Genomic DNA, 27,992 nt, shown 5'->3' with positions numbered 1-27,992 from the left:
TGTAGTCTCTGTGCTTGGTAGGATTGTCTGTTCTGTGGGGCATTTGAAACAACTTATGAGCAATGTGGCCTTCTTCGGAACGGGCCATTTGCAACAGAGGCTTGATGCGCAGAGTGTCATTAATGATGCCTTCCTGTAAAAAGAAAATAGTATTAATAAATATAACCCAGTTACCCAGTCTTTATTGCAGTAGGTAAACAACCAGAGGCTGAATTCACGGGGCAGCGCCATTCGTACAATATTTCTTAGCCAAAAACTTCTTACGCGAAGATAAGGATGCAGCCAACGTGGCAGCCCATTTAGCTTACGGCGTCGTATAAGTGCAAGGAGGAAGCAAACCTTGGATTAAACGAGAAGAAATAAAAGAAGACGCGTCAAGTGATAGCTTAATCGCAAAACCATGCATCTGTAGTTGACCCTATATCCATACGGTAAATCATTACACATCCCTATTCGGCTGCGTCCTTTTCCGCGAGTCTGCTACAGCGTCGGCAAGCGCTCGCCCATTCACTTCACCGCCGTCAAAACAATGGCAGTGGAAGTGTCACCCATTGTTTTCATATTTCTGCGACAGACCGAACTGATGGGAACATGATAAGATATTTGGTTCAGAAAGAAACGCACGGATCGAGCAACTGCAGGCCAGGTCTGCCAGGCTATATATATACCGTCTGTAGCAACATCACCCTGCACCACCACCACCACATTGTCGCTTTGTAGTGGCTCTGAAGAACACAGTAGCAGAAACTGTTTATTGCGAAACTAACTCTTTATTGGGCTAACCTGTGCCGAGAAAAAGGGGCTACACTCAAAGCACAACGTTAGCGGCGATCAAATTCGGCGATTGTCGGAACCTTATCATTGGGTCAAGCACTTCGGTTTCTATACATGACTGGTCGAAGGTGCAGCGTAATTGCAAGCATACTCGTGCCTTCATGAAATTATTACACAATTCGTGTCGAGCCCACAATCAGGCTACACAAGATTTGGTGACAACAGAGAGTGGATAGAACTATCGATAACATAGGAAAAACTTCCGGTAGATAAAGGCTTGTCCAGCATGGAGCGATTACATTTAACATTTGGTAGCCGATGAAAAGCAGTCACCGGAGAAAGATAAACAAGTACACGTGGAATATTACAAAGGGATTAAATGTGTTTATTTCGCTACTAATTACGGAAATTAAATTATTAAAGCTCCATAATATATAGTTCTTATGACCTCAAGGCGACGGGCCCAGCACCCGTACGTTCATTGGTATTTTATGTGACCCGTTCAAGTGCACGTCACAATATTGCATAGCACCGTACACGAAGCACACACACGCTCAACATTGTAGCTGGTTTCCGATCAAATCGGTTCAAGTCGTTGATCTTGTGACAGTGACGCACTTTGTTCGGTGCAGTGACTGCACATGTAATACGAGGACAAGGTGAAGGCGGGGTCAGACATCGTTCTGTAATCATGCGAATGCGGCCTCGCAGTACTAAGTGAACTGCGGCACAAGAGCAACAGCCAGTTAAAATTCTGTATGGATTTTATGTTGTAACACTTCATCAGCGTATTTTTATGTTCAATGCAGGATGAAGGCCTCTCCCGGTGATCTCTAATTACCCCTGACCGGCGCTATAGCTGATTCAAAGTTACACCTGCAAATTTCCTTATATAAATACCCCACCTAATTTTCTGCGATCTTCCACAGCGCTTCTAGCCCAACCAATTACAGCGCAACCTCAGCACTAATTCTTCCTCTGAATTCCTCAACTACCGCTACCCCCATTTGCTTTCTGATCCACACCGCTCTCTTCCTATGTCTTTGCCTTAGGCCTAAAACTTTTCGTTGCATATCACTTGTTTGAACCGTCCTTACCTTCAAGCTTCGTTCAAAAAGTGGAAGAACTTGAACAATACAGCCGCCTAAACAACCTAGAAATCAAAGGTGTGAAGTCACATATTGAACCCAGAGAAGTAATTGAGAAACTTGGCGAGGCCATCAATGAAGAAGTTTCTATCGCCGACATAGACACGTGTCACAAACTTCCCATCAGTAGTAAAGGCGAAACCAACATTTTGGTCCGCTTTGTCCGCCCAGATAAGCGCCATGCATTTCTTTCTAAGGCTAGAAAGCACACGCTATCTAACAGGGACCTTGGTCACAGTGATAGCGGGCGCATCTATGTCAACGAACACTTGACTTACGGCAGCAAACAACTGCTGGGAGCAACCATTGCCCGTAAGAAAGAAGTTGGTTGGAAATTTGTTTGGACCAACGGAGGTAAAATCTTTGCACGCAGGGATGAAACTTCTGACACAATAAAAATTTGTGCACGATCTGACCTCAGTAAAATGACCCATTAGGCATCTACATCTTTGTCAACTGGTGACTAGCCAGTCGATGTCATGGATTGCCCGCCCCACTGTATTCATTGTGATGCTTCTTGCTTTTACCATAAGTTTACTCCTCTCACAGAAATGTTCTCTGCTAGCATATTAATGTCCGCAGTATAAAGAACAAACGCGACGGTCTAGATATGTTTCTTGGATCAATAAACCGACCGTTTGATGTGCTTTTGTTTACCGAAACATGGCTTACAACGCACGATGATCATCTTCAATTCAAATATTACCAGTATCATGGCCTCCGTCGTTGGAGTATGAGAGGTGGTGGTCTTGCCGTGTATGTAAAAAGTTGTTATCCACAGTGTGTGTTAGACGAAATTTCTGTAACAAATTCCAATGCTGAGTGTTTAGTCGTATCACTACCTAGTGTTATTGTGGCTGTTGTATACAGGCCTCCCGCAGGGAACAAACTACCTTTTTTCAAATTTTTCGAAAACTTACTCTTGAACCTCGCCAATTCCCGGTTGCCTTTTGTAATAATGGGTGATATTAATATTGCCCTCATGCACGATGATCACAGTACGCGAGAATTTAATAGCCTTATTGCATCTTATGGTTGTTTAAATACTATAAACAAGCCTACCAGAATTAGCGTTGCTACACCTTCCCTGCTGGATGTTTGTGTTACAAATATAGTATCTCCAGAAACGGAGTCTGGCCTGTTATCTTGTGAAATCAGTGACCATATCCCGATTTTTTGTTTTCTTCCTGTGAAACGCATTAAGACAGTATCTAAAAATGCCACGAGGGTAACTAGGGTAATTTCCGATGAAGATCTCACCACATTTATGACTCTTATTCAGAATATATGTTGGGAGAACGTATACAGCATATCTGAAGTCAACGCGGCGTATACTGCTTTTCTTTCTAAGTTCATGGAATGTTATAATGCTGCATTTCCTGCAATTGAGGTAAAACACAATTTCCGAAAATCTAGAAAGCCGTGGGTTGATAAAGTGTTATATAACAGGATACGTATTAAAAATAAAATGTATCCTTACTTTGTACGTACTCGCGATGCAGCCCCTTTGAGAGAATTCAAAAAATTTAGGAATAAACTAAATAAAGACCTCAAGTTTGCAAAAACAGCTTACTATACAAAACGGTTCTCCAGAATATATAATGATCGCAAGAAAGTTTGGGGGGAGATAAACGAACTAATAAACAAACACAAGTGCAGGGACCACTCGGAAATCGCTGCCTCTAAATCCCAAGCTAGCAGAACTCAATTAGCTAACACCATAAACCATTTCTTCATTGAAGCTGGCAAGCCTACATTAGATAAAGCTCTGTCTATTGCTCCTGGATGCAACCTCATTATCCCTTTACCTAACTCTATTTCGTTGCTGCCTGTGATCCCACAAGAAGTAGCTACCTACATTGGGAAAATAAAAACAATGTCTCAGCAGGCCATGACGACAGCAAAGCGATACCATTGAAGTATGTGTCTGCATTAATATGCGAGGTTCTAGCGTATATTATAAATTTGATGTTCGCAAGTGGTACGTTCCCAGATGAATTGAAGATTGCTCATGTTTGTCCTATATATAAAGGAGGAAATCGAAATGAAATCACAAACTATCGTCCCATCTCCTGTTATTAGTGTTATCGAAGGTATTTGAAGCAGCCATTAATAGTAGATAAAAAGTTCTTTAGCGTACTTAACATTATGAACCCTTCTCAGTATGGTTTTTTGAAAAATAAATCTTCTGAGCAAGCATTACTCGCCGTTAAAGAAAAGATCATTGGAAACATTGAATCCAGAGCATACACTCTCGGTCTGTTCATAGACCTCCGGAAAGCTTTTGACTGCGTACAGCATGAAATTCTTTTGAGTAAGCCGAACAGTTACGGTATACGCGGAATAGCTCTAAACCTGCTGAAAAGTTACTTAAATAACAGGATACAATACGTTAAATGGAATAATTTTGTTTCGGACCGTTCGGGCATTACCCAAGGGGCTCCGCAGGGGTCTATATTAGGTCCACTTTTGTTTTTATTGTATATCAATTACATCTGTAACATACCTGATTCTCCAGATTTGGTTATGTATGCTGCCGATACAAATATTTTTTTTTCACATCACGTACTCTGCCGAAATTAGAAACTGTCGTGAACGCTTATTTGGTAAAATTATACGCTTGGATGCAGGCGAATAAGTTTAGTTGATACCTGTCAAAAACGAGGTACATAATTTTCAGACCAATTAATGCTTCTGTTCATTAGACACTCAACTTAATATACGCCAACACAAAACTGCAACAGGTAACAACTCAAATTTCTTGGTGTCTGGTTTAATGAGCACTTACCATGGAACACACATATTTCAAAACTTATTACGGATCTTACTAAAACTGTAGGTTGTCTTTACCGGATCAGCGATCTCTTGCCCATTTCCCTAAAGGTGTCCATATACTATGCACTATTTTTTTCCAAATTGTCCTATTGTGCACTGGTCTGGGGCACTACAACAATATGTAATTTACAGAAGTTATTGCTTTTGCAAAAGAAGGCATTGCGGGCTATTGAGGGTTACCATGGTAGGCCCAAAAACCTACCAACATTACTACTCTATCATAAGTATCAGTCTATCATAAGCAATTTACTTAAAGCAAACCATGTTTACATATATCGCCTGTTACAGTACATCCATCGTAATCGTTTGTATTCCATTACTCCAAAGCGCCCTCCTTCTAAATATCCCCTTCGGAAACACAGAAGCTTGGTCCCTAAAACGAGGACAAATTACGGCGAACAAAAGCTCCATTACCAAATGACAGTTGTTCTCAATAACCCATCTTCAAGCGCCATGTTTTATCTCCCTAAGAACAAATTTAAAAAAGACATAAAAAAGTTACTAATTAGCACCGACTCAATATAATTTCAGTTTTTTACTTAGCGAAGCATCTCCTGTTTTCGTATCAAGTTGTTTATGTGTGTGTTTTCTTTATCGACCTCATGCCATGTTTATACACTGCCTTCGATTTATGGTGCACTGTCTTTGTATTAAAAGTAATATTTTTCATGGTAATATTGTCGTTACATGCAATGTAGTTTGTACTATCATAGTTTGTGGTTTGTACTATCATACTATGATGCAATGTATTTGACGCAATGTTGTTTTGATGCAATGTATTTTTCACTATCATACTATGTTAATATTTATTTCTGTGTTGCTCACAGCTGTATCGGCTGTTTTGGGGAACTGTGACCTCGTCAGGCTTTACCACCTTTTGTCGCAGTTCCCTCTTTCATCTTTGAGGGAAAATAAACCTAAACTTAAAAAAAAGCATTTTTAGCCTCTATGTTCCGGCCCCATATGGTAGTACATGAAGGATGGAGTCATTGTACTCTTTTCTGTTCAACGACAGCAGTGAGCTCGCGATCACAATTTGCTATTGCGAGCCGTACGCATTCCGGCCCACTTTCATTCGTCTGTAGATTTCCGGCTCGTGATCACGGTTGCCTGCGAGTTATTGACCTAGATAAACTTACTCCTTTACACACTCTAGAGGCTGAGTGCAGATCATAAATTATTTTGGCTTGACAGGTGACTGAACAGCACCTTTGTCTTCAGCATATTAGTCAGCATATTGAGGTCCTCAATCAATTGCAGCAATCTGTCCCCAGCCTTGCTAATCAGGTTAATATCCTCGGTAAGCTGAAGGATGTTGAGATATTTGCCGTTGATCGTCGCTCCTAATCGTTCGCAGTCCAATTGTTTCAATACTTCTTCTAAGCAAACAGTGAATAACATTGGAGAGATTGTGGCTCCTTGCCTGAATACTTTCTCAAAAATTAAAGCACGTGAAGCCGGAACTTTCATTGAGGCAGAGTCGAAGCCTGAAAAGTTGAAGATACCTGCATTGTGGCTGAATTTAAATATGAAAGTTACACATAAATGAAATAATTTTTCAGTTGCGAGCCGAATGCAGCAAGCACCGCGGCCTTGCTGTGAAGTTCGTTCCTTCCTTCAGAAGAAACTATACGATATGCATTTACACCGCTAATTATAAACAAACGTGGTAGCTTCCTTCAAACACATTGAATTAAGCGACCCAACTGTACGCCACCACAAGAGCACAACGACAACATAATTGGAGTTGCATAAATCCTAATCTTGCTAAAACGACGCGTTTTAATGGCCGCGCTTAGCGTCGTGCACGCTTTATATTGTTTATTTCGCGATTGGTTACAGCCAGGGTGTCCGGCTGTTTAATGCCGTAATGTTGACTTGATTTCTGCGCAGCAGGCCCGGAGCACGGCAGAACTGTCGCCAGCTGGAAGAAAATTATTTCGCTGAATTCACAAACGCCTATGAACGGCTTCTTAAGTCAGAGGAGGAAACGAATGAAAGACGTGAGTGTCGTCATTTCGCCCAGGACTGAACCTACTCTGGGGTTTTAAATAAGGATCCTTTCACGAGTTCACAATATCGTGCCTCAAACGCCTACCTCGTAGCACAGGAAGAGAGTGCGCATCAAGGCACCAGCCTTTATCGCAGGAACCCTTAATTTCAGGCCAACGCTTGCCGGTCCATTCAGCGTCCGAGGTGAACAGCCAAGTTCTTTGACCATCCGCTGTCTTGACCTTCCACTGTCAGGCGGGACCACGTATGACGGACTTAAGACCGCGTTCTTCCAACATTTTGGCGTACCAGCTCCTCATCGACAAAGTAGCACGCCACCGTTTCCTTCAACGGTTGACACATCTCAAGCAGCCGCCCAACTTACGTAGCCCTCTCCGCCATACCTGCCTGGTTATGAACGCGGCTCTAAACACTCGCATATCTTCCACCGCACCCACAACTAAGGAGCCACGATGGGGAGACAACACGACCGGCGCTTTCCACGTTTCGTCCGTTATATAACGACAGACATCACCCCGTCTCGCTGCCGGCCCTAATAAATCTATAACAAGTAAGCCAGCTACTTCCCAGTGCCGAACACTTGGTTTCCCGGCCCGCAATACCACCGTGCATTGGCGTACCCTTTACAGGAATCACCTGGTACCACGTGTACTAGACACCTTTTCTAATGCCAGTCTCTTTCCCGTCGCACCCTTACCTTCTGGCCCTCACCCACAGCACATCGCAACAGTCTCAATTCACACGCACGAAAGACGCTGGCTTCAAGGTTTATCCAAAAACTGTTTCCTCAACATAAGCGACTGGACATGGAAAATTTTTTTCTATCCCAGATAACGGGCCTGCAGCCCTTGTCCTTTCAATAGCGCCGACTGTGTCACTGCATTAGCAGGCAGCAGAATGTACGTGGCTGTCACGCGCCTCGTACGATTTCAAGCGCAAAGTCGTGCCCTTTCTTTCAAGCAAAAATGAACTTCCGACCAAGGCGACATGGATACATCTATCGAGCAAGCCTGATTTTGCTCTTGCGACATGTCCACCGACAACATTCTTCGGCTCCGCGTTCGAGACAAAATAACAGCGCTACAGACGGGCCAAACGAATACACACAGAGCGCTCTGTATGTCTTTCTTTGTTTATCCCTCTATCTTGCGGTATTCTTAGTTTAACATGAACTACCAGAATGTCCAACTCCCAGCCCTTCATAGCTTCAAAAAAGCAGGTTTTCATTGACTGCTACACGCATGCAAGCGTCCTCTTTCTTGTTCCCCCTGGAGCTTCGCAGCCAGCCACTTCGCCTACTGTATAGCACCACCAAGAAAACTTTATCCGTTGCAGCACCCCCAGACCAAACCACCAGAGTAAATCACGTACACCCACAACCTTCCTCGTTTTGACAATGACAGTACTGATTCACCTGTGGATTTTCAACTTTACGTAACTATGTAGAGTGCGCAGAGCTTCCTAACGCCATTCTTTTTATACATATTTTACATGTGGCCACATATACATGCGGTGCTGACAGGGCTCACAAGAAGATACATATTTAGCAACGCTAGTAGAAAGACCAGGCCGGAAGTAACGCAACTTGACACGACCGTTAGTTCTGTGAAAGCCTAAGTGCCGAGCAGCTGCGTCGTCATGCTCCTAAGATATTGAAACGAAGAGAACGGGAGATAAGGGGCACTCACCGGTTACCTCAGTGGTGATAAATACAACGATATAAGGCTCCATTGTGAAACCCAAGTCGAGCAAGCTGAATTCCCAAGTCACTGTTTGGTGCACATTTTGAGCCACTGGGCTGCTCTATGAGAGAGCGGCAACGCGAGTCGTTGCGTTGATGCAAGATCAAATCATTTGGCCTTCACGAAAGCTCTACATTGGGGCTAAAGTTTTGATATCCCGTGTAGCCACATTTTGTCTAGGTGGTAGTGGAGAAGCCGCGGACGAAGGTAAATGAGGCGATGGCAGCGGACAGCTGGACAAAGCATGTGCATCTTAATATTTGTTCCCAGACTTGTATGTGAAAGTGAAGGAATCATCCTGTAAATGGAGAATCAAGCCTCCGAGGTGACCAGTCAAGTTCTTTAACAACGACAGCCAACACAGAGCCTGGTGGTCTTCGCGAGATTGAAATGGTGGCCGTACTGGTACGGAGAAAATTTTCGAACAGACTGAACTATTGAAAGACATTCCTGTTCGGTTATCGGGGTATTTGCTTCTGCATACGAAAGAATACAGCTTGCGTACGCTACTACTTCTTCAGCGGTGGCATTACGTTGTAGCAGAACCACGTAGATGCCGTGTCCACTGGCATGAGTGTGAAAGGTGGTCCGGGCGGTCTCATAAAAGTGACGCAGGGTAACGATTGAATTTAGCCCGGGCTTTAAAGTGCCAAAGGCTGCGTTGGACCCTTCAAACCACATAAACGAGCGCAATAAGACGGACTCACTGCGGTGGCTTAGCGGCTATGGTGTTGCGCTGGTAAGGATGACGTAACGGGATGAAATCCCCGCCATGGCGGCCACATTTAGATGGGCACGAAATGCAACAACGCTCGCTTCCCGTGATTGGGTGCACGTTAAAGATCCTATGTATGTCAAAATAAATCCGGAGTCTCCCTACTACTGCGCGCCTCTTAAATTGTTTATTCAAGCCTGTCGAGAGCGTCATAAATGTCAGGAATGGGATAGAGATCCTTGCGAGTGACCTTTCGTACCCTATAATCTACACAAACATATACTTAACCACCCTTTCTTTAAAGAGAACAACGGGAGAACACCAGCGACTCACCGAAGCTCCTACGATGTTGCGTGCGAGCATGTCGGTAACTTTATCCTCAATGACCCTCGGTTCGGACAATGAAGCAACGCAATGGCGATGACGAATTACATGGCATCCGTCCTTCTGAATACGGTGTGTGGCGAGGGAAGTCTTTCCCAAAGCTCGTGAGAAGACATCGCAGGAGGCTTTCTGTTTCATCAGTAGTGCGAAGAGTGCGTCAGGTTGGGCTGAACGAGGTCCAAGCTAATGGTAGCGTAAAGAACGGCAGGTGACTTCGAAACAGTAGAAGAGGCAGCGGAATTTGTAGCGCAGACAGTGGTGACCGACGTTGGGGTAGCGTCATTCACACAGGCAAATGTGGTTGGTATAAGTAACACCACATGTTCACGGGTTGAGTTAAAGGCTGCCAGACGCTGGTCCAGTAAAAGGTGACCAATAAATACACCCGCGCGAATGCAACATCCATAAAGAGAGTCAACAGCCTTTACAGAACCCAGTTAGCCAAGTCGGACAACGTCGAGCGCAGCTTGAAATGCTACTTTACGAAAGTGGTCAACGCTGTCACAAACCTGAAGCTAAAGGCGTAGCGGATGAATGTTTTTTCATCCGTAACGCCAATTCTACATTAAAAAAAAACTACCACTATGTGTTACGGAAAGACGCCCCCTTGCCACAACCCGCCTTGTGTTGGAAAATACGGGTGCATCCACGGTGCAAGCCCTAACTGACCGAAATGGTCAGCCTTCATAGGAAGGGCTGAAATGTTGTTAGCCATAAGGAAGGTGACGACATGGGTGATTGCTGTAGAGGAAGACGAAGTGATTGGAGGTGGAAAAGTGTTTAAACTGACTTACGACCTTATGATAATCTTCAGTTAGAATACATGCACATGTGTATGATTGAGCGTGTTGATTTTGGACCGCGATAGCATCCGAAAATCGAGCGGCTGAAGAAACGAGTGCAGGCAGAAAACGCACCACATTATAGATGTTACTCAAATGGAACTTGCTAGGACGGAGTAGGAGACCACCAAAACTATATGCCAGTGCGTCTCAGAGGTGATTCTGAAAAGGGCCGCAGATAACAAAAATGTGCACAGCTTGCGCCCTCAGAGTAGTAGCTCAGAGCAGTTGATAAAAAAACAAGGAATATGTCGACAGCAAGTGCCGTCAAATTAGCAGGCGCTACCTTCAACTGGGGCTATCAACTCCAGTCAAAATGGTAATTTTCACTGCCTTTGTCGAGCAGAAAAAATTATTGATACAGTTTTTAAAGCATTCTGCTTGCACACGATAATGTCAGCTTCAAATTCGGCTAGGGCTATGCCATCATTTTATACAAATCGCATTTACTGGTCAGGTCATCACGCTGTGTGTAACGAAAGTAAAGCCAAACACTACTCATACTACTACTACTCCTACTACTACTACTACTACTACTACTACTACTACTACTACTACTACTACTACTACTACTACTACTACTACTACTACTACTACTACTACCACTACTACTACTACTGCTGCTGCTGCTACTACTACTACTGATGACAGATTCATCAACGCTTGCGTGAATTCAATGCTTGTCGGCAGCAAACGTGCTGGCTCTTCATTTTCCGCGTTGGAGTCGTCCAATTGCGCCATTCCTTGGCGGACAATTTTATTGTCGGTTTATTTCACACAGAGGTCGAGCTCGTTGTTCATCGTCGGTGAATGCATCAAATGCGAACTCGCTGAAAGTTTTCATGACCTGTGGCGGACAGGTCGTTGATCAATATTCCCGTGGAATTTAACTGATCAGGCACGCTGTCGACTTCACCATCTGAATGTGAAGCCCGCACGACATAAATAGTTATGAAGCACGTGTTGTCGCCGCCTTCTGCGCGTTTGAAATCATGCTCACATCAAACCTGAGATCAACGTTGTAACTGTTGCCACTTCCACTGTCTTCACCTTATTCTTGAGGAAACCGCATTCATCTAGTTCAGAATGTGAAACGCCTTGCTCGCGTTGGTTTGTGACCTATCGCTCAGGTCTTGCTTGATGATGCCGGCTTTTTTTTTTTCCGCCTTCAACCTATATACGGTTGACGGCGGAAAAATCCGCTCTTCGGAGCCATTGGCGAGTACGACGATGGCGGAGTCGGCGCGATTTCTAGCTGTGGTGAATCCTTTCAACGAAGGAGCATGGCACCGTAAAACAGGAGGAATCTTGTTAGCGAACTTCGAAGAAGCTGGGCCTATCGTGTTGCAGAGTACAGAACGCACAAAATAACTTTGCGACCAGGTACCAAATACCCTATGACCAAACACTAATGATTACGGTGGCGGCAGTGGGTCTCAATTTGAGCTTGTTGATGTGATTTCCTTACCGGAAACAGTGGGAAAAGTAATGTTACACGAAAGTAACAAGAAATTTACCACAACAATAACTTGACATAACGTGACAGCGCCTGCACAGTCTTTCTTGGCACGTTATTTTTCGCGCTGTTCCTGGTAAGAAGGCCACGGTGGCCACAGCTGCCAGCAGATCGGCGAAGTCAAAGCGCAAGTAGGATTCTCCGAAATATTCAAAATCGCGGTAGTGGTGGCTTTTATTAATGCTGTTTCGGCTTGAGTTTACGTAAATAAGCTCCAAAATTCAAAGACGAAGGGCTTCAGCGTAAGAAAGTTTGGATAATCATATACGTAGGCTCTATCCATCACGTGATGGTGCCGCCAATAGCGCCCGACTTATCGGCATGCACGAAAAAACTGGATGTCCGAACAATCAGTAAAGTAACTGGTGAGAAGCACTAGACATGTGCTTGTCAAGAGCGACGCGTACCATAGCGTGTGGTCTTGCTTTTGATTGCGGGCTTCTGACATGCATTAACAGAGAAGGTCATTCACTAGAGCTTATGTACTGCCTGATTTCTGCAAATCTCCAGTACAATATATCCTTTAAACATCTTAAGAGACGCCACATAGCATCCCTCAGGCTCGTATTACTAACAATGAAAGCAATACAATGCAATCTCAATGTAAAACATGACTAGTTGGTTTATGAAAGTGTCATCTTTTAGAGTGATAACGTTTCTTGGCTGTTGAGAAGCAGCATAAAAGCGCAGTATAGATTTAATGAGTTTATTAAAGCTGCATTGTGGATGCTAGGAAAGCGGACATTTTCTTACGAAATTATATATTGTGAAGCGGAGCATTGCAAATCAGTTATCGCTCTTTCCTATCGTCTATCGCTCCGCTACATTTCTGGGGCAGCTTTTCCCGTTTACTGCCGACAGTCGTAAGAACAAATTGGCATACAAAGTTTTCGATAAATGCACAGACCCTGCGGCTGCGTAAAACCACACGTTATCACCGGCCACCAGACCGCGATGGAGTGGGATCCCAGACTACCCGCCCCTTGTCAAGCCAGTACTGTTGGCAAAAGCTGTTGCAGCCTCCGAAATTATCGTGGGTGGTTACGAAAACACCCGCTTGGAAATGACACATCAAGTGCTAGGTGTAATTGCTTAACATATAACTGTCGACGGCAGTCCACCACCGTTTAGGGCGCTACAAGCATCATCGCGACAAAAGAGCAACTACACGTCGGCATACAGAACAGGCCCAGAGCAAAAAAAGAGAAAGGTGCTCAACGAAGCCATCACGGTGCAGTGTAATGTCAGCGTGACAATTCGAAGCAGCCATGAGACGGCAGCGCGACATTACCTCAAAGACCGCTGTGACGCAGTAGGTTTGGTTTTGTGCTTTTGAGGACGACGTCGCGGTTCCAATTTCGACCGTGCTGGCCACATCTCGATGCAGGAGCAATGCGAAAACGCCCGTGAAGCGCGCATTGCGTGCGCGTTTTAGAAACGCAATTGACCGAAATCAATGTCGACCTCCGCACTACTGTACGTTCTACAGAATCCACTGCGCCGTTTCCCTACGATAAACACCGCAGTTTTATCTAACCTTAGTGGGCAGAAATGCCATCTTCGACTGAGGTTTTATGTATGGCCTCGTGGTCACAGCCTTTGGGAGCATCGACACCGAGCAATTTGTCATTAGCAGACACTTTGGCGCAGCGCTGAAGAAAGTCCGTTCACATTCTCTTTATATATGTTCTCACATTCTCTGCTCACGGTTCACATTTATTCACCTTGTGGTTGTTCATTTCCAGCTCTGGCATTAAGACTCCGCGCATCTTAGCGCTTGCAGGGTTGCTCATGTGATGGAGTCTGCTGCCGAATAGTCCGTGAGCTTTGAAGTGCTCTACTTGGACACACAAAAGCAACGCCGCTGACACAACGCGAGTGAGAGAAAACTCGCGCACCACCGTATCACGCGAGAACTCGATGCGTGCTGCTTCGAATAGAATAGAACGGCGGGATAAGTCGTCACATTCAACTGGTCGACCACGTTTCTCCACGTTTATGACAGCACACGCATACGCGACACGGATGCCACAATTTCGGTCCACAAAACTGGAAGCGACTACAAAACTCTGAGCAGAGCAACCTGAGTTTTGACTATACCCGCGTGAATGGCGCTTTATAATCGGCTATTTCCGGAACTTTTAGTTTCCACATGTGACGCACTTGGTTGTAGAAGGAACACATTTGGAGCGGTTTACTCCATAGCGAGGTTGTTTTAGAGGGTCGGCGTGAGATTCTGAAAACGAATGATGAAGTTTTCACAGAACTTCAGTGTTTGTTCGTTCGTTCCTTCGTTCGTTCGTTCGTTCGTTCGTTTGTTTGTTTATTTTCTTCTCTAAGCATATACACGTGGAAAGGAGATGAAGAAAAAAATTCATTAGCGACTTGCAAATCTTTGCTTCTCGCACATGGTAACACGGGCGCAAGCAGCAAATTTCGAAAAGAAATTTTGGCTAAAACATATAAACTGACTGAAAGAAATTTTGTCGAAGCATATAAAGTAATAGAGTTTTGAATATTTCGTTGCCAGGACGCACGCAATATAAGTACACAATGGAAAAAAATATTGCTAATAAGCAATTTAAACCGGGTACATACATAACAAGCTAAGCACAAGAATGAAAAATTGTTCGACATGAGCAATAGAGCAATTCAAAAACGCTTTCATCATTAAAAATGTCGTAAAAAGTCGTTAAACACACAAAAATACAAAAATAATAAAATAATTAAAGGAACACACATCGAGGTGTACAAAAGAGGCGCACTAGAACTTTCTGTACAAGAAGGAGTTGCATATGTGGAAAGTCATAGAAGAAATTACACCAATATCATTTGTTAACCAGTTATTCAACTCTAAGCAGCTTAACCTTCTATTATTTACCTTTATAGCTTAGAAAGGCTGCAACCATGCATTTGCTGGGTTTAGTTTGTCAGAGACATCATATGTACCAGCATTCGTGAACACAAGTGGATTAGTTAAATATGTTTCTGTTTAGGTCGGCTTATTTGACTACGGTCTTAATATTTTTCTCATATTGTTTCCATGTTGAAAACGCGCGCTGCCGCCAGAAGAGCATTGGCGTAGGTTTCGGTTTCAGAGCAGTATGCCTGCTTAGAATGCCGCATCAAAACACGCTGTGGTGGCTTTACAGATTCGAAGAAGTGCAGTGCACTTCGCTATTCATTATTCGCAGGGCGATGAGGGCGATTGTCGCACTTCAGAGCCATGAACATCGACACGGCAATGATCAGTGACTCACAACACGCAGCCTCCTCACTGCTACCTACGACGCAACAAATATGGTCGACCTGGTCTACGTTGCCAGATGAGCATCCATTTTCAAAGTTCATTCTTTCACTTCCCAACGGACAAAATGGTAATATTTGTCAGGGCTGCAGTAAGCGTTCACAGCGCGCAGCCTCTTGCACCTCGTGCTGGCGAACGCTTGGGTATTTATGTTCTGGTTGCTTCAGTCTCTGAAGATTGTTGTTTTACAGCGAAGTTGTTTAGGAGAGTTCAGCTGTCGCTTTCGTTCGGTGCTGATGGTCGGCGTGTGACGGCGTAGGCGATATCAAATCTAAACGCCACACAACTTTAGTCGGAGTCCGATGTTTGCCTTGATAGGTAAAATAAATCACTTTATTTTAAAGTTAACCTACGTATATTTCGCTTGAATACGCACAAACCTATACGAGTGGTTTTAAAGCTAATATTTGTTTTCTTACTTACCCGCGTTTGGAGCGACTGCCTGGATGTTGGGTCGGTTGCTATGTCGCAAGATATATTTGTCTACATAAACACGAAGGTAATACGAAAGTACACGCGAAGCGGCTTGCATAACCCTTGTATGGTGACCAAATACGCTCACCTTTGTTCAGCATCCTGCGCAACGCGTAGACAAATAATATCGCTTCACATGCAGCTCAAAAGAGCACAGATTTGTTAGTGTAATAGCGAATTATATTTAACGGATTCTCTGATTCGCTTGATTTGAACTAGCCACTCAGCATGTCACATAGGGACAGCGGCCGTTCTGTACCGATTCTCCAGAATTAGAATTTTCCGATACGGTTCCATCACAACACTCATCAAACCGAACCAAACTCACTCCTAACCAAAGCTTCGTTTCACACAGATTGCAACATGGGTGTTAGACATGCATAAATCTTTTAAGCGTTTTGTTGATTTTTTTTATCACACCACGTTGTGCATGTTCTACGTTGAAGACCAGCTTGGAGTTTACATGGTGGTGGAAGAGAGGCTAATATGATTCTTTATTGCAGTGTGCATCTGGCGGTCACTAAAACATTGCCTTAAATGTTAGGCATTATAGATCATAAAATGAAAGCACCAAGTTCTTTGTCTGGCCTTTTAGCTAGAAATCCGTAATTCTTGCTTCCTAACGTCATCTTTTACTGTCTCCACTTTGGAGGTCAGCTACGAGTATAGAGGGCTGCAGTGGTGAAAGCTGATAACGTTGTCCAGCAGCGGAACCTCGCTGGGAGCCCCAAAGAAATGGCCAGGGCGTCGGCGATGACATTGATGAATTATCATAAGAACAGTCAATAAAGAGACACTTTACACTTCCCAAAAGTGTTACCAGACCATTAGGCAGCTTCGCTGCCTTATCAATTGTATCGATTGCTTAAACAGGCAAGCATGGGCGCAGGATTTCTTTTTTTTTTCTTCTACGCGTGAGCAATACCACTACACTAGCTTTCAGGACTAGTTATGGCCCATAACTTAATATTTTGTTTCAAGGGCGTATATTCTGACATGGCTCCTCATTTTCCAATGCTGTGTTATTAGTTTTATGAACGTTCGTAAAAACGAGAAATACGTTTTAGCGACAAAGGTGTCTATTACTACCATTGTTGCATTTTTACCATGGTTCACAAAAATATATTTTGCTCATACGAAATGCTCACCACGTGTACACCATCATCCGTGCGGACCATTAATGAAGCCATCAGATCTTGATCATGATACAAATCTTTCTCATAATCATCCTTTCGCATCTGCAACAAAAAAATCAATGTATTTCAGTGCAGCATGCACTTCATGGGAAGAAAAATTTCACAAAGACCGTCTAACTCTATAAATCAATTGGACACTTACAGGTAGATGAATTCGCTCTCCATTTTCTTCGGATATGAACATAAATTGATCAGAGAACACTTGGCTCCTTTCCAGATTGAGCGTCATGCGCTCATTTATTCTTAATACTTTTTTTTCATCAGAATCTCGTGAGCTAAGCAGCGTTGGATACACAATGCCATATTCTGCGAGGAAGACAACAGTGGTTGTAAAAGAAGTAAAATATCAGGCCTATACTTCTACGAATGTGCTGTAATTTGACTTTAAGCCTTCCACAAGCAAACAGGTAATTTGAGCTACCTTTATACGCTTTAGGAAACTTTGGTTTGGGTAGTCAAAGTGTAGCAACATTGAATGTAGAATTGGTTGTGTTCAGCGCCCGACAGTACGGTAAAGCTACAAAAGAACCTCGGGTTCTCAGTAAATCTTTGTAGTAGAAGAAAATTTCTTCACGATGCGGGGAGCTTCTCTCTGTAGCTCAGCGCTAAATTGTCGGGGGATAACAGTCTTGCCTTATTGGAACTACTGCAGTCCTGTAGGTTGTTGCAGAAATAGTTAGCCGCAATCATATAGTAGGACTCATAATACCATATTGATTCCGTTCAACATGTTTATTATAATGTAGTCCGTTCTTCGGCGTAAGATATATAAAAGTACCCTGTATATTTGATGAATGGTAGAACGTTTTGTGCAGCTGTGCTCAAACTGTGTTCCAAGTAAGTGCGGTCTCAACGTACTTCTTGCACTTATCCATTTGCTGCATTCCAATAAACAAAAATGCGAAAGTCAATAAGATAGTAAGTGTCTGCGTGTGTGCGTGTGTGGTTCTCGTCCTTCAATTTCTACAGTCACGTTCTCGCATTACAGTGAAGAATATCTATGCCCAATCCCCCGTCTCCGAAGCGAGAGTTATTGAAGAATTAGATCGGGTATTCAGTGTACGGTGGTGCATGATGTTAAGGCATTCATTTTACTTAATAATGGCTGCATTTAAAAGTATATTAAATGTGAGCGTCACTTCGTCACCTTGCTTTGTGGCTTAGCTCATGGATCCTTCCCGTAAAGAATCAGCTAAATAAACAGCCTAGTTTGTATCCCGAGCAAGGCAAGGATGTCTTCCAGCAATGTACAATTACCCCTGTCTTGGAGTCGACTCGCTCCATTCCATGCTTCCAAAATTACACTTTCTTAGCACCACTTTGTGTGCTGCCACCCTCGTCTGCGTTTGTCGTCCCTCGGTGCCTAATCTTTAATTCCTGTATGATAGTTATCTTTTCTTTTCCTTGCTGTGCGTATAACGTGACCTGACCAACTCTACTTATTTCTCATAATGCCAACTAGATTACTCATTACCGTCGTTTCTTCTCCTAAATACATCGTGGCTCTTCATTCTGTTAAAATTAAGCATTTCCTTTAATGACAATGCCTGGTGCGCCACGCTTAGTTTTCTCTCGATGTGATTTGTTATGCTCGAAATTTTTGTCTACTATGTCTGTACAAGATATTTGAAGGATATCGGAAAGTTGTCGGTCATGACGTGGCCATGCCTGCCGGCGATGCAAAAAATCAGGGCTGTGAGTCAAAGCAAGCGCTACTAATGCTTGGTGTCTTCATTCAGAGAAGGGAAGATCATCTGAATTTGCCCTGACAAATTTATGGAGCAGGTATATTCTAAGCAAGTTATCACAAATTATTTCTATAAACCTCATCAGAATTGGGTTACAGAAATAACAACTTTATTATATTTTTGCGATGGTATAATAAATACGCCTATGCCAAGATAAAGAGAGAACATAGCAACACATAAATATTTCTTCTATGAAATGAGCTGAATAAGCATTATTCACGAGATTGTCTAAACTGCTGGAGTTATTCTACAATAACTTTGTCAAGGCTATAGGCTTCACTTTTCAGATTTGACATCACTCATGCATATTAATAAAAACTGTGGACTCCATAGTTATTATTCAATTTTGACGTTTGGAATGGTGTGGAATGCTTAATAAATACTATCATATATGAGTTACATTTTTATTGATATCATTTATGCATATTAAGAAACTCCGCGGCCTCTAGATAGGAACCTGCACAATCACCGATATAACATTAGTGGTGTCAGAGTACTCCCCTTAAGCGCATAAATAATACTGTCACCACGCAGCTGTTCAAGAAATCTGGGGAATAACTTTGGTAGCAATAAAAAATCAGGTAGTATTTCTTTCACTATGTTATGCGACATAGCAGGGAATGGCATTAAATAAAAAAAATGTCCAGTCAACAGACAAATGGCCGTACAGATCTGGCCACCGAATCTACACCTGTATATTGTAATTCGTGTAACGCGCCTCTTTTTGAAAACATGACCGCGATATTTGAACAGAATGTATCGATGGTTTGTACTCTCAGGAAGAAAAAAATGTGTTTAAGTATTTCACAGCATATGCAGGTTAGTCATACACGATAGTAATTCGCTACATTCTTCCGGGAATTCAATTTATGTTGCAGTAAACTGTAAACCTACCAGTTTGTACTGTTCCAGTGTGCGCAAAAAACTTCGGAAATAGTGTAGAGAAAAGTATCCGCTGCTGTAAAACTTCGCAGTGTTAGAGGCGTATGTATTTTTGGCGAAGACATTATAGTGACTGTAACATAGTTTTAAAAATGTTTCTCGTTAAGAACGAAGCGTATGTAAAGACAAGCTCTGTGTGGCCAAGGCTCGGTGTATAAATCTACTAGAATACATAATTAGGCATGGAAGAGGAACCTTACTTACCTGCCGTTGTCAATGGTAAAGTAAAACCGCAAAGTATAGACAACACAAATATGTCTAGCACATTCATGTTGTACGACTCGTACACACGCTCATCGAGAGACACTATCGTTGAATGCGTTAGGCTTGAAGTAAGTTCCCTTCTTATAACGCTAAAAAACCTTGCAGGTGTCACTTCATTTGTGTTCAAATTGTCGAACAGTTGCCACCCATGATATTTCACATTTTATTTGCCATCTTGGTACAGCTTAAGAATGCCCTTTATAAATAACAACGCGACCTCAGTAAATGACACGTGGTTTCTAAAGGTGATGTCATGCACTTCACATTTCTTCGTATGGCGCATTTCTGTCTGCACGCTAACCAAGAGGAAGCTCTTCATGAGGAAGAGCCGAAAACAAAAGTATTCCGTTGCAGGTTTTGAAATTTCTCTTCAAAATATTGAAAACTGTGAAGTCCTTCGTTTTTGTTCATTGCTTCTCTCTTAGACTTAGAAGAGGAAAGGGTGTATCGAAAGAGAGACAAAAGACAGGTCCCTGGACGAGGACGGAACATGATTCGCGTGGTCTGTGCCAACCATCTTTTATACCATTCAACCGTAGTAGGTAACCATAAAATGTACTTTTTTTGTTCACCCAGGAACATGAACGTTAGCTTAGAAGCTTGATATTAAAAAAGCTAACAATCGCGCAATCAGTGATGGAAATAAAAATTTAGGCGTCGCTATAGGAGAAAGGAAAGCAGATTTGTGGATTATAGAGCAAGCTGGAGTAGCCGATGTTCCCGTTGGTAATAAGAGGAAGAAGTGGACTTGTGCAGCCAATGTACGTGCCAGTATTTCACAATAATGTACATCTACGTAAAGCCTAATGTAAATGACTGTTGATCTTATACAGTTACAGATTGAGTGCCAAGGAAAGATAAGCACAGTCGAGGACCGCAAAGCATGAGGAGATGTGACGAAATTGGAGAATAAGTGCTCAGCTGGCACAATACAGGAGTCACTAGAGAATGATTGAAGAAGTGTTCCTCCTCCAGTGGAGAATGAATGTGATCAACGCGATGAATACCCTGGTGGAAGTGAGGACTGGTCTTTCCTTTGCCTCCACTGCAATTACCACCGAGCCGAGAACGCTTCCGACGCTTTCCATCAAGACACAACCAAGGCATTCAGCCGCCATTTATTGCGCCAAATTCAGTGAACTATAATGTTCACTTGAGCTTGTACAATCGTTCAGTACCGATTCCTATGCTAGCTAACCTGAATGCTATATTCATGGCACGGGTGGGGTATCTGACCCACGAGTAGAACCCGGCAGAACCGAAAGATGCCGACGTTAAAGCGGTAAGCACTGAATCAACATAGCGGCACACAGTATTACCACTGTCGAAAAGCATTGTGTATTAGGGGTGTATGCAGCATAACCCCTCTGTCGCGCTTCTTCCTTCACACGCTGCACTGTTTAGCCTTTCTGCCCCCAAATACGCGCCTGCAGTACGCGTGAGTACATATAATATTGTCTGAATATACAGTGTCTTTCTTCTTTCAGACAACACAGATTTTTTATAAAAAAGGCTATGACTGCAGCGAACGTGCCGCTCTTGCCGACGAGTTTCCTAGGACCGGCGCACATACTTTGCCGGTGATAACCCGAGCTTCGGAAGAGTGATTTAGCTTCAGGAAAATTATTAATTAGCTTTTATAGAGAGCTTCAGGCGTAGTTGTCTACATGGCGAAATTGAAAGCAGTCACATTTTAATGCTCCCTCATTCTTTTATCGATCTATAAGATCGAGCCTAATTTGGCATCTTTGTCACTGGTTAATACAGGCAATATCGAAACCGAGCGCCACGGGAGACCTGCAAAGGCCGCCCCGCTACCTTGCGAGACTGAAACGCCCCTTGACGACGACACGAGTTCGAAACCGAAAGCCTCGTCATGTAGCGCCAGCTACTCATACGGCACGTTTTGCCAGACAAGCTTGTGGCGCTGTGGGTCAGGCCTGGAGTTGCCGCGGCTTGCGAACATTCGACCTTCAGCCCGCAATTCTTTACTTGGTGTTACGGTCGGACGCGCAGCGAGACGCGCTCAGACTCGATATTGCCTTGATTTTGCCTTCAATATCAATGATGAATACATCTCAAATTACGTGCGTGTTTTTTTTTGTACTTATGAAACTGGGTAGGCCATAAATTGTGACTCCTATACTCTTAGGCAAAGTACACACCTGAGGGTGCATATTTGGCACACAACAAGAATCGTAATCAGCCTTGCTTGCGTTTCCCTTTTTGAAAGCGCTGCGCTGGCTACATTCCTGCCGCGATTGCTCTCTCATGCTCGTAAAGCGCACGCGGTTCGTGACATTGAAGTAGCAGGCTCGCAACGTTAACAAAAAAAATGTGGACAAGAAAGATGACGATTATTGTTGTGTGGTAAGATACGACCCAAAGGGTGTAATTTTGTTCAGGAGTGTACAAGTTTTCTATATAAACAACTGCCCTCAATTTAATATTTAAAAAGTAATTAAATCTCTTTCATTTAGTCTTTTCATCGAAACATAAGCAGTGCCACAGTATTTCCGCCTCGCGCAGAACTCACATGCGAAGACGACAGGTGTCTCACGGTCACAGCAATTTTATTTTGAAACATCTGTGTTGTGTAAAGGAGACCCTATATACTTGCCAACATGTATTTTGTGGTCAAGTGCTTCTTGGCACGACACTTGAAACTAAGATGGTCGAACCACATACTTGACATCATGCGCAGCAGCGCTTCTCAAAATGAACTAATGTGAAAATCGTGTGAATATGTATTTCAAGAGAGATTTTAGTTCGAGACACATTGCGTGTGCGTGTTCGAAAAAAGGTGCAAGGGGAAGTGTACTTGATGCATTCTCCATGTCATGAAACTCCAAAGAATTATCGCTGCTAAAAACGTGCTAACCATGCAGGTGCATCCCCGTCCCGTTATTTCTTGAGATATAAAGCAAGACTTTAGCGATGAACTGGACATTTAGAAACGTTGGTCAAGGACGGATAATGTCAAATGCTATTAAAGGTTCAGCAATAGATCAAGGAGCCCAAAAGAGACTGACGTGGAATTAAGGACAGAAGCTAGGAACACGATCAGAACCAACCCTCTCTCCAGAAACATGTATCCAGAATATAATATCAAAAGGAGAAAGGCAAAAGCTAAAGCACTCTTGCCGGAAATAGAGCAGCAGAACCAACTGGCAGCTATATCGGATGCTGCCTGGGTGAAAGGTAAAGAAGCATACGCGGCCATTGTATCAAATAATCAATTGAAGGTGCAAGACACTATCACTATTTTTACCAATGACCCATGGTGGCGTAACAAGCGGTGATTGCTCTAGCCATCAGGACGGCCTGCATTTACAGTGATTGGAAATCCGCTATAAAGCGTTTTTATAATGCCTACGCAGCTGGAGTTGCAGCTAAGCTGTTTGAAAACATTGGGATTATGAGAACTGAAATCCGATGTTTTCCTGCGCATATGGGGAAAGTTAACGAGACTCGGGTAAACCTCAATGAGGTTGCTCCTGACTTGGCACGAGGACTTGCTAATTGTGACAGTCCCAACCGAGTCGTTCACCATCAGACCAGGAAATCTAGAGATCATTACATAACATAAAATGACATTACCAAACACTACTATTTAGGACGCAGGTAATTCCAATTGCCACATTAAAAACTGAATAGGGCTCAGGCTGTCTCACTGCGCTCATTGCAAACAGGTACATATCCCACGCCGTACTACATTATTAAAATATATCGAGATAGGGAGATTAAGATGGACTGGAACGAGTGCAATGGCATCATTGAAATCAGACATACACTGGCGAGGTGTCCCTCGACTCTCCCCACCTCGTTGAAGAACGGACACTGGGAAAAAAGGATTCAAAGCCCATTGTTTAAAGACCAACTAAGGGACGTCCAAAGGGCCCATGATGTCACCGAAGGGATTGTCCTGACAGTGCCAACGTGGGAATGCCCGCCTTGGCTACAATAAAAGTTTTCACACACACACACACACACACACACACACACACACACACACACACACACACACACACACACACACACACACACACACACACACACACACACACACACACGCACACACGCACACACACACACACACGCACGCACACACGCACACACACACACACACACACACACACAGAAACACATGATTAGAGAAAGTCTTCACTATAATTTTGGCTATTGGCCCTGCAGGTTTCGAATATACCGCGTATTCGTGGTATTCGAATAGGCGAACTTTAAGAACAACAACTAGCTAGAAAGTCACAGAAGAAATCACATTGTGCAACACGCAAGTAACTAACCAAACGATTTTCAGGTACACTGTCACGAGCATGATGTCCAATCAAAAGCAGTGCTGTCAAGTGACTTATAATTTTGTTGTCATTCTTATCTATTTCTTCTATAGAAGTCAGTTGGAACATATTTATTATTCGCAGAGCAAATAGAAACAGGGAGGGCAACAGCCCTATTTTTGAGCTGGAAGTTTTCTGAAAACACATACGGTGAACAAAAATGCAAGGTCCCAAAAAACAGAACAATATGACACTATAAAATGCACGTTGACAAAATCAGCGGTCACAATGGCGAGCTGCAGTTAAATGTTGTCTAGAAAAGAAAACTCCTGTGTAGTCAGAGCTATGGATGACTGATTCAAACAATCCTGCGCAAGCTTTGAAATATGTTTTGGCACTTTCATGGGTGGTCCACTCCATGGGTCCACAAAAGTGCTTTTTAAACCACATATTATTTACCACATAAGTTTGTTGGCTGACAAAAGTGCTGCTTAAATCGCACATTATTTGCCGCATAAGTTCCTGTTACATTTTGTTAAAGAAACGATCACTGAGCTAAATCATGACCCTAAATTTAATAACAAGTTTGCCGTTTACGTGGAACGTTATCCTTAAAGTACGTCGTTCTTACCCAGATTTTACTGTTTTGTCATGGCGATGAGATTCGTTGGTTCAATAATATAGTGTTGGCGTAGACTCTAGACTTGCCCCTATTGTAAATGGATTTTTTTGAAAATGCCAATAAGGTAGATCGCGACATACAATGTGATACATAAGGTATGGCGGATCTTTCGCTATGGTAATTATCACATAGCTTTTGTACACAGCGATAACCACTCTCATAACCTGGTCAAGATCTTCAACGCATTCAGCGAAAGGGCCCGGGTTCTGCAGTTCACTTGCGAAGTTGGTAATCAAGAGGAACTTCATTTTTCTTTGCTTCACGTAGCGGTTATAACCTGCACAAATTTGTTGGATGTATACTCCAGTATTGTTTAAGTCTTTGTTAAATTTCAAATAGGTGTATTCTAAGCTGTTAGAAAATGGACTCGCAACATCCTGCTTGCATTCGGTGCTTTAGAAGTGTTGTTTTCATGCCACAAAAGAAAGTCTTTGGTAACAGATTGCCGGCCTCAAGGGGGCCAGCTTTCCCGCTTCTCTTCGTCCCATGCTTCTGAGCATTTCGTCAAGAAGTTGAGAAGAAATGCTACCCGCCGTGGCCGCTTAGCGGCTATGGTGTCGGGCTGCTAAGCACGAGGTCGCGGGATTGAATCCCGGTCACGGCGGCCGCATTCCATTGGGGGCGAAATGCCAAAACACCAGTGGTGCTTTACTTTGTTGCACATTAAGGAACCCCAGGGGGTGCAAATTAGTTCATAGTCCCTCACTACGGCGTGCCTCATAATCAGATCGTGGTTTCAACACGGAAAACCCCATAATTTAAATATATTTAAGAATAATGCTTCCTCAGCCGGACAGTTTGCAGCGTCATCCAATACATGCAGAAAAGTGACCATGATACCTTATGTTGACTCTATTTGGCACAGGTTGAAGAAAGTTGGGGGCATTACGACACTCACATTTATATAGCAAATAATGTCTCACACAAAAATAAAATTAGCCGCCGGCCCCGAACATGCTTCGTCATGTCTGTGTTATACACTTTCTTTTCGAAAGTACTCGACTTTCTTCTCACAAGAACACTCGCAGTGCGTGCCCTACCAGCCGACATATGATCATGTTCTTGAAACGAAATTCTCTGTGCAAACTGTTTACATATGTCTTACTCAATGCATGTGCAGTACGGTTCTACCGTACAAATTTAATAGGATGGTACAATTTTAATAGGATACTAGACGGCAAACAGCCACGTAGTATTTCCTTTATTGTGAACAGCCACAAAACGCGTCTACAGACTCGAAAGCAGAGATAGCATGTTAGGCAAGGAATTATATGCTTTTTTTATGACGGTAGAACGTGAAACCTTAGATAATTCTTTTTTATATATTCCAATGTCGATCCAAATAGGTCGGGCAAATTTGAGCGGCAAGCGTTTCAGAATAAATTGCCACCGACAGCGGCAAGGGTGTCTATGGGAGCGGCGATTGAAGCGTGCCTATGTGAGGAGGAAACAAACACTTGGAAAGAAACAAAAATTATAATTAATGTGAGACACACTTTGATTTGTTCATCTAAAATGAAATTCCTAATGAATTTTATATACACGTGGCGAGAAAACAAAACAGAACTCTATTTTTATTTATCATTATCAATTGTTACCTTTTTCAGCGCCCACCACAAATGGGGGCAATGACGCTGTTTTCACTTGCAATGCAATGCAGCGTGCGGTGCAGTGCAAGTGTGCAGAAAGGCGCGCTCGTGTAAAATTCACCTGTTACAATGTAACCTCCCCACACGTTGTGTTATTCTGCGTGTCTACGTTTGTCTGAACTTGATGGCGCGGGTCGACTCATCGTCGCTTAAACTGCTTAGGGAAAAGTAGTAAGTTACGATCGCCAGATAATTGTTTACATTAGCTGTTTTCGTGCGGCTACGCTTGCAGATGGCCTTGGCGACCAACGATGGGAGCAGCGCTCTACACCCAAAGCTTTCGGCGCCCTCCAATGAAAATATGTTGTGTGCAGCAGGGGTGCGATTTCGACACCCGCACGACTGACCTTTTGCTGCATCGCTTTCCGCGCTGTAAGCTACAAACGCACATCAAGTCGCATGGCGGGATATTTGAATATACTGCTCTAATGGCAGCAGGCCCCCAAAACAAACTCCGCGCTTTTGAAAACAAAGTTATGTCACTTCTGCTCTTAACGGACATGGCGTCACATTATTTTTTCTCCTGCCGGAAGTGTTGCCTCGCCACGCAGTTTGCGCTTAACCACATGAACCACCGTTTTGAACGTAGGGGCTTCTATAGAAGCTTAGCTACCAGCTATATTTACCTTGTTTAATCCTTAGGCATTATTTGAGCGCAATCAAAGGTTGAAAGATGGAAACGTGTAATAGCGCAGAAGGTGCTGCACATATATAATGTGCTATAAACAAAATAATGATGGACACCGCGAATGATGGACACTGTTCTCGCTGGTCTGAAGTGGCAAATCTGACTCGTCTACCTCGACGACGTGGTTGTATTTTTGGCGCCATTTTACGAATCCCTGAAACGACTACGACTGGTTCTTGAAGTCATCCGATCGGCCAACCTGAGCCTTAAGTCTCAGAAGTGTTTATTCGGCTAGGAGGAGCTGATGTTTCCAGGACACGTGGTCAGCGCGGAAGGCATTAGCCCAAATCCTGTGAAAACGGCTGCTGTAGCCACGTTTTCAACACCGACAGACAAGAAATGTTTACGAAGCTTCCTGGCTCTTTGCGCACACTAACGGCGTTATATCGGAAATTTTCCGAAGATGGCAGAACCACTGCCTCGCCTCACGAGTGACGATGAGTAGTTTGTCTGGACCTCAGAGCAAGAGACTGCTTTCACCGAGGTTACACAGCGCCTGGTGTCAGTACCAGTTCCGGCTCACTTTGATGAGCAGGCTCACTCCGAGGTCCACATGGAGGCCAGTAATATTGGTCTTCTTGCGGTGCTTGTACAACAGCAGAAACATTGAAAGAGTAATCGCCCACGCAAGTCGCACACTATCGATTGCAGAGATCAACTACACCACCATGGAGAAAGGGTGTCTTGACGTTGTATGTGCACTACCTAAATTTAGACCTTACCTCTGAAGCTACCATTGAAAGTTGAGACAGATAACCACTCCTTATGCTGGCTTTCA

At 43.4% G+C, this 27,992-nt stretch overlaps 1 long non-coding RNA gene across 1 annotated transcript; it reads right to left on the bottom strand.

Annotated features, from left to right (window-relative positions):
- On the bottom strand, window positions 1–17,250 carry LOC139059619 (uncharacterized). Its single transcript, XR_011514247.1, has 3 exons — window positions 17,089–17,250; window positions 16,899–16,988; window positions 1–133 (listed from the first exon to the last, which is right to left on the bottom strand). It is a non-coding gene; the product is annotated as an uncharacterized lncRNA (long non-coding RNA).
- Between the last annotated feature and the right edge of the window lie 10,742 nt (window positions 17,251–27,992).

The sequence above is a fragment of the Dermacentor albipictus genome, chromosome 4, assembly GCF_038994185.2.
Source record: "Dermacentor albipictus isolate Rhodes 1998 colony chromosome 4, USDA_Dalb.pri_finalv2, whole genome shotgun sequence".
NCBI lineage: Eukaryota > Metazoa > Arthropoda > Arachnida > Ixodida > Ixodidae > Dermacentor > Dermacentor albipictus.
The sequence above is the reverse complement of the archived record's forward strand: the minus strand, read 5'-3'. Positions and strand labels throughout refer to the sequence as shown.